Source organism: Oncorhynchus keta, chromosome 6 (genome assembly GCF_023373465.1).
Source record: "Oncorhynchus keta strain PuntledgeMale-10-30-2019 chromosome 6, Oket_V2, whole genome shotgun sequence".
Classification (NCBI taxonomy): domain Eukaryota; kingdom Metazoa; phylum Chordata; class Actinopteri; order Salmoniformes; family Salmonidae; genus Oncorhynchus; species Oncorhynchus keta.
In genome coordinates, this window is record NC_068426.1 from 19,490,052 (window position 1) to 19,498,384 (window position 8,333).

Below are 8,333 nucleotides of genomic sequence, written 5' to 3' on the forward strand. Positions count from 1 at the left end.
TTAAGCCACCACAGTCATCATGTCAACATGTCTAGACTGGTATTGTACATTTAAGCCACCACAGTCATCATGTCAACATGTCTAGACTGGTATTGTACATTTAAGCCACCACAGCATTCACTTTGGTCTTTTCAGTCTCTCCCCCAGAGACTTAGTCATGAATTTAGAACAGCCATGGAGCTGATGCTTGTTCTCCTGGCAAAACAAACACGAAGGCTTGCACTTCCTTTGACTGACTTTTGATTCTCACTATCTGTGATTGTTTGAGTGCCGAGAACGCTAGCCTTTTTACTCTTGGTCTCCCTGACCTATCTTTTCTCAGTGGTACATTCGGATGAATGGAGAGCATAGAAAGAAGTTATCGGATTGCAGGCAATCTCTGCTTCCATTGTCACAAAAGTAGCAAAGTCCTGGAAACTAGAGAATCCTTGACTATATTGTTCAAGGTTTGTGTAACTTGTGTGTTCCAGCGAGAAGCTGCCCAGTAAGGCAGTTTTTGAACTAGCTTCTGATTCTCTTCACAGCCATTTAATATCTGAAGACCTATAACGCGAGGTATTGCATCTTGACAGGCTTTAAACGATTCTGGAAAATGTTCTGAGTCCTACAGCATCCTTAGGTTGAATTTAGCCTTTTGCTAAACGCCCTCTGTAAGACAAATGGCTGGCCATATCTATGGTTGAGTTTGTGCCATGCGTCTTTGTAGGCTCAATCATAATTTCTGTAGAAAGTACCATCCAGGGTCTTACGAGCAGGTCCACCCACGTACTTCTTAAGATAATAAAGCTTGTCAGCTGACGAGATGCTTCTTCGATAGATAAATGACGCAAATTAGGCTTTACACTCAAGGAATTGAATTGGATCCCCATTGAAAACAAATGTTTTGGCATTGGAAGTCGATTAAGGGCTATGCTATCTTGGAAGGCTTGAGCCAGAGAAGTCACAGCCACATGAGATGATGATGCTGGGGCATTGGAGGGTTGTTGGTTGGTAGTTGGAGTAATGTTGTCGGCAGTTTTGAAGCTAGTTTCCCATACTACCTCCTGGTTGTAGGCCTCCAACCTGACCCAAGCTGCCCTTTACGTCTCTCTCTCTGCCTGTAGTCGTTCCAATTCACATTTCTGAACTTCAAGATCTTCCTTTGCTGCTCTTTGAAGTGTTGTATCCTTTCCATTTGTTTATTTTCCTCCAGGAACACTTCACACTCATCTTCCTTTGTTGCTGCGTCTCCAAGTTCGGCTGCCATACAGTTGAAGTCGGAAGTTTACATACACCGTAGCCAAATATATTTCAACTCAGTTTTTCACAATTCCTGACATTTAATGCTAGTAAAAAGCACCTGTCTTAGGTCAGTTAGGATCACCACTTTATTTTAAGAATGTGAAATATCAGAATAATAGTAAAGACAATGATTTATTTCAGCTAATACTTCTTTCATCACATTCCCAGTAGGCCAGAAGTTTACATACACTCAAATAGTATTTGCTACATTTTAAATGGTTTAACTTGGGTCAAACATTTCGGGTATCCTTCCATAAGCTTCCCACAATAAATTGGGTGAATTTTGGCCCATTCCTCCTGACAGAGCTGGTGTAACTGACTCAGGTTTGAAGGCCTCCTTGCTCGCACACGCTTTTTCAGTTCTGCTCACACATTGTCTATGGGATTGAGATCAGGACTTTGTGATAGCCACTTCAATACCTTGACTTTGTTCTCCAAATTAAGCCATTTCGCCACAACCTTGGAAGTATGCTTGGGGTCATTGGCCATTTGGAAGACCCATTTGCGACCAAGCTTTAAATTCCTAACTGATGTCTAGAGATGTTGCTTCAATATATCCACATAATTTTCCTACCTCATGATGCCATCTATTTTGTGAAGTGCACCAGTCCCTCCTGCAGCAAAGCACCCCCACAACATGATGCTGCCACCCCCGTGCTTCATGGTTGGGATGGTGTTCTTCAGCTTGCAAGCCTTCCCCTTTTTCCTCCAAACATGATGATGGACATTATGGCCAAACAGTTCTATTTTTGTTTCAGACCAGAGGACATTTCTCCAAATAGTATGATCTTTGTCCCCATGTGCAGTTGCAAACCGTAGACTGGCATTTTTATGGTGGTTATGGAACAGTGGCTTCTTCCTTGCTGAGCGGCCTTTCAGGTTATGACGATATAGGACTAGTTGACTGCGAATATAGATACTTTGTACCTGTTTCCTCCAGCATCTTCACAAGGTCCTTTGCTGTTGTTCTGGGATTGATTTGCACTTTTCACACAAAAGTACGTTCATCTCTTGGAGACAGAATGCATCTCCTTTGTGAGCGGTATGACGTCTGCGTGGTCCCATGGTGTTTATACTCGCATACTATTGTTTGTATTGGAAATTGCTCCCAACGATGAACCAGACTTGTGGATGTCTACAAGTTTTTGGCTGATTACTTTTTATTTTCACATGATGTCAAGCAAAGAGTCACTGAGTTTGAAGGTAGGCCTGGAAATACATCCACAGGTACACCTCCAATTGACTCAAATTACGTCAATTAGCATATCAGAAGCTTCTAAAGCCATGACCATGAGTCTCCAAGACTCGTCAGTACCCTTAATTTGATGCATAAGGTGCTTTATCAAGTTTTTACCGAGAATGAGATCATCATGCTGACCTGGGACAATGAGCATAGCAACTAAACAACTAATCCCATACACGTTAAAAGAAAAATATACACACAGATTCTGAGAGCGGTAGAAAGTGGGAACACATACATAGAAGGTAAAAAGCACATAGAGGATTAGACAGAAAAAGGATTGAGCGGCTGTAAAAGTAAGAGGGAAGCTAGACGTAATTTATAATTCTGTACAAAGACTAAGGTTTTCCCCCAAACGAATTATCAGTGCGGGATTAATGTGATGTAGTAAAGTATTAGAAATACGTTGCATGAGTAAACATAATCTACTTTTATTAAAAGGCACCAGATCTGTTTCCTAGTCTATAAATGTTGATGTTATTGTTTGACTGCTAATCTATTCATTTGGCATGGGAGAATCATAGCTGGAATAAGACGTGTACCTTTAAACTAGGGCTATTTTTCGGAGAATTGCCGATAGTTGCGTGTCTTGTTTTTACGAATACAGAGAATTGTAAAATAGGTTTATTTTGCGGAGAGTCCTGGTTATCCAAATAGCATTCGTGATTGTAATTCAACTATTTATATGTTTTGCCTAGAAAGTTATAGTCGCTAGTGTTTGTATAAGATATCAACTGAATGTTTTAAATAGCTTGTTTGGTTAAAATTGAAAGACAAATTAATTAAACTTAAAATAAGAACGAAGCAAATTTTTATGCAAGACGATGTCTGTTCACTAAATTACCTGTTTGAATAATGTATTGGGAATGGAGTCGTAATTAAAATGCTGGGGAAATTTTTTTTCAAAATTACTTTCGGTGTTCTGAAATGGCATGTTGAGCTCTGGTGGAACTCATCGAAACTCAGCAAAGATGCCAAGAAAGAACATTTGATTTAGATGTGTGGTATGAATTATATTGTGATATTTTATATTCTGAAATGGGAAAAAATGATGTAAATAAAGAATACACCCATAGTCCAAGAAAGTTTACAAGCCGAACAGCCTTATTGAAAAGATGAGTTAAGAGACCTATGGTCAGTACTGCATAAGGCTGAGTACTTATTTTTATAGCGTAAAGATAGGAATACAAGAGAACATTTTAAGAAGGAATTTAAGAAATAATGGCATGTGTTGATAAAAAACTGTGACTAAACAAACTAAAATATCAGAGAGGGCAGTTATCGAAAAAAATATATATATATTATTTGTCACGTGCGCCGAATACAACAGGTGTAGCCTTACAGTACTTACAGGCTCTAACCAATAGTGCAAAAAAGGTATCAGGTGAACAATAGGTAAGTAAAGAAATAAAAACACCAGTAAAAAGACAGTGAAAAATAACAGTAGCGAGGCTATAAAAGTAACGTGGCTACATACAGGCACCTGTTAGTCAGGCTGATTGAGGTGGTATGTACATGTAGATATGGTTAGTTATTACAACTTGAGGAGATACAGACAAGAAATCATCAACAGTTTTGGAGCCAAATAAACAAGTCAGGACCAAAACGACAAGGACATTCCAATGGAAGTCAGGAAAGAGTGGGGTGGACTAAACTCTGATATTACACAGGTACTTAAGGTGTGTGACAAGGGGTTTGCAAGTTTGTTATCAGGTAACGGAAATGTGGCCTATTTTTATTTTTCAATTCCAGTGGGTCAGAAGTTTGCATACACTCAGTTTGGAAACAGCTTGGAAAATTCCAGAAAATTATGTCATGGCTTTAGAAGCTTCTGATAGGCTAATTGACATCATTTGACTCAATTGGAGGTGTACATGTGGATGTATTTCAAGGCCTATCTTCAAACTCAGTGCCTTTTTGCTTGACATGAAAAAAATCAGTCAAGACCTCCACAAATCTGGTTCATCCTTGGGAGCAATTTCCAAATACCTGAAGGTACCATGTTCATCTATACAAACAATAGTACGCAAGTTTAAACACCATGGGATCACGTAGCCGTCATACCGCTCAGGAAGGAGATGCATTCTGTCATACTTTTGTGCGAAAAGTGCATATCAATCCCAGAACAACAGCAAATGCCCTTGTGAAGATGCTGGAGGAAACAGGTACAAAAGTATCTATATCCACAGTAAAAACAAGTCCAATATCAACATAACCTGAAAGGCCGCTCAGCAAGGAAGATGCTACTGCTCCAAAACCGCCATACAAAGGCCAGACTACGGTTTGCAACTGCACATGGGGACAAAGATTGTACTTCTTGGAGAACCTTCCTCTTGTCTGACGAAACAAAAATAGAATTGTTTGGCCATAATGACCATCATCATGATTGGAGGAAAAGGGGGAGGCTTGCAAGCCGAATAACACCTACCCAACCATGAAGCACGGGGGTGGCAGCATCATGTTGTGGAGGTGCTTTGCTGCAGGAGCGATTGGTGCACTTTCCAAAATAGATGGAATCATGGGGAGGAAAATTATGTGGATGTATTGAAGCAACATGTCAAGGCATCAGTCAGGAAATGGGTCTTCCAAATGGCCCCAAGCATACTTCCAAAGTTGTGGCAAAATGGCTTAAGGACAACCAAGTCAAGGTATTGGAGTGGCCATCACAAATCCCTGACCTAAATCCTATACAAAAATTGTTGTTATAACAAAAAAGTGTGTGTGAGCAAGGAGGTCTACAAACCCGATTCAGTTACACCAGCTCTGTCAGGAAGGATGGGCCAAAATTCACCCAACTTATTGTGGGAAGCTTGTAGAAGGCAACCTGAAATGTTTGACCCAAGTTTAGATTGTTTAAGGCAATGATACCAAATACTAATTGAGTGTATGTAACTTTCTGACCCACTGGGAATGTGATGAAAGAAATAAAACCTGAAATAAAAAATATCTATACTATTATTCTGACATTTCACATTCTTAAAATAAATTGGTGATCCTAACTGTCAGGAATTGTGAAAACCTGAGGTGAAATGTATTTGGCTAAGCTGTATGTAAACTTCCGACTTCACCTGTATATAAACTCAGCAAAAAAATAAACGTCCCTTTTTTCGGACCGCTTTTCAAAGATAATTAGTTAAAATCTAAATAACTTCACAGATCTTTAATGTAAAGGGTTTAAACACTGTTTCCCATGATTTGTCAATGAACCATAAACAATGAATGAACATTTACCTGTGGAACGGTCTTTAAGACACAAACAGCTTACAGATGGTAGGCAATTAAGGCCACAGTTATGAAAAACGCTTTTCATCCGGACGTGAAAATTACTGCCCCCTAGCCCGAAGAAATACTGCCCCCTAGCCCGAAGAGGTTTTAACATACTTTACTAACCATTTGTTTTGGGAGCTTTGATGCCGCCATCCTCTTCTCATGGTGCAACCAGGAAGTAAACAGCTCTGGTCATGTGACAATTTACACTAAACATGTGACACTGCACATCTTTCATTGAGACCCTTTATTATTTCAATATTTGCTGGAAATACATTGATAGATCATTCCGTAACATTTATAGAGCCTTATAACTGAAAAAGGTTTTTATGGTCACTTTTGTGATCGATGGGATTAAATAGGTTAATAAACAAATTAGGCAGATTTGGGCAGCCTTGATACAACATTTTGAACAGAAATGCAATGGTTAATTGGATCAGTCTGAAAATTTGCACATACACTGCTGGAGTCTAGTGGCCAAACTCTAAATTGCTGCCCTGCTGGAATAATACATTATGTCCTTTCTCTTGCACTTCAAAGATGATGGTACAAAAAAAATACAAAATAACAATTGTTTTTTTCTTTTACCAGATCAATTGTGTCATATTCTCTTACATTCCTTTCACATTTCCACAAACTTCAAAGTGTTTCCTTTCAAATGGTACCAAGAATATACATATCCTTGCTTCAGGGCCTGAGTTACAGGCAGTTAGATTTGGGAATGTCATTTTATGAGAAAATCTGGAAAAGGGCGGATCCTTAATCATACTTTTTTTTATTACTTTGACATTAGAGTGTTTTGAGTTCATTGATGACAACAAATGACATTTAAATAAATGTTAAACCCACTTTGTAACACAATAAAATGTGAAGAAATACAAGGGGTATGAATACTTGCATTGTGTACTTGGTCACTCACAAGCAGAGTTTCATTATGTAAGGGTGTTTAACTGGCGGCAGAGAAGTCAGACGCAGGAGAGAAATAACTGTGTTTTCAATGGAGCAGTTTTTTTTTACAAAAACCCCCACCGGAAAACACAATAATAAAAGTCAATGCGTAACATAACCCGATGTACACCAGTACAGACGTACACATACACTTACAATAAACAATCACCGACAAGGACATGAGGGGAAACAGAGGGTTAAATACACAACATGTAATTGATGGGATTGGAACCAGGTGTGATTGGAGACAAGACAAAACCAATGGAAAATGAAAAATGGATCAAGTCGTGACACATTAAGATAAATCAATACTTTAGAAGTGTATTTTGAATGATTTATACTAAATTATAATTAAATCGTTTTAAATTGAAATACAGTTTTAATTTGTGTGTTTAAGTTTAATGATAGAGAACATACAGTTTGCTTAAAGACTGATAAACAACAAATATAAAGTACACTTTTAATAAGTGTGTTGAAGTGTAATGATAGTATATTTATAGTATACATTAAGATATACTAGAAAATTGCATCTCGTATTTGAAGTATATTGTTTGAAATGTTTGTACATTTAAGTATATGTTAGTATATTTCTACTATATTAAAGTATACATTTTTTTCCGCTTGGGATCACTCTGGCCTGTGAGAATTTTAATGTAACATCAATCACATATTTTACATCCATTTTCAAGTTCCCTATTTTATGGCAGGGTAAAAACATAATCAGTTAATGACTGTTAAATATTCTATGAAACATTGATGTATTCAACATAATACTGTATCAGAGAAATATGACTGATTGCGAGGGATATTTGTGTTGTCCTTAAATCACCAGCAGAGGGGGACAGATAGTGTGTAACACATCAGATGAGAGCCCTAGACTGAGCTTTTATCTTTGTGAGTCAAACATTCAGAATAGATGGCTTGCCTGGATGAATTGTTCATATAGCGCAGAAGAAAAAGAATGATGGAGAAAAACACAGACGAATAAAGAAATTGAAGGATATATACTGAACAAAAGTGAAGTTGAAAGTGTTGGTCCCATTTTTCATGAGATTTTCCATTGGCTGGGCCTGGCTCCCCAGTGGGTGGGCCTGAACCCTCCCAGGCCCACCCATGGCTGCACCCCAGCCCAGTCATGTGAAATCCATACATGTTGGCCTAATTAATTTATTTAAAATGACTGATTTCCTTATATGAACTGCAACTCGGTAAATTTGTTAAATTGTTGCATGTTGCGTTTATATTTTTGTTTAGTATAGAATGAAGAGAAAGCTGGAAATGGACAGTAAGCAGGACTGTAGTCAACCATGTATGTTTGTAATGAATCCTCTTATGTCATTATCAGCTTCTCTCTTACCCCCCTCCTCCACTCCTCTACCCTCCTCCCCTCCTCCACCCCCCATCACCACTCCGCCAACACTCCCATCCTCCGTTTGGCTGGCGATGATGGGAATAGCAATTAAGACACTGCTCTCACAAATGGCTGCTTTCATTAGCTTTGTCTTAAGAGAGGGAGAGAGAGTAGGAAGGGACGAGTCAGCAGCTAGGCATACACACAATAACTACATGCATGATGAATGAGAGAGAGAGAGAGAGA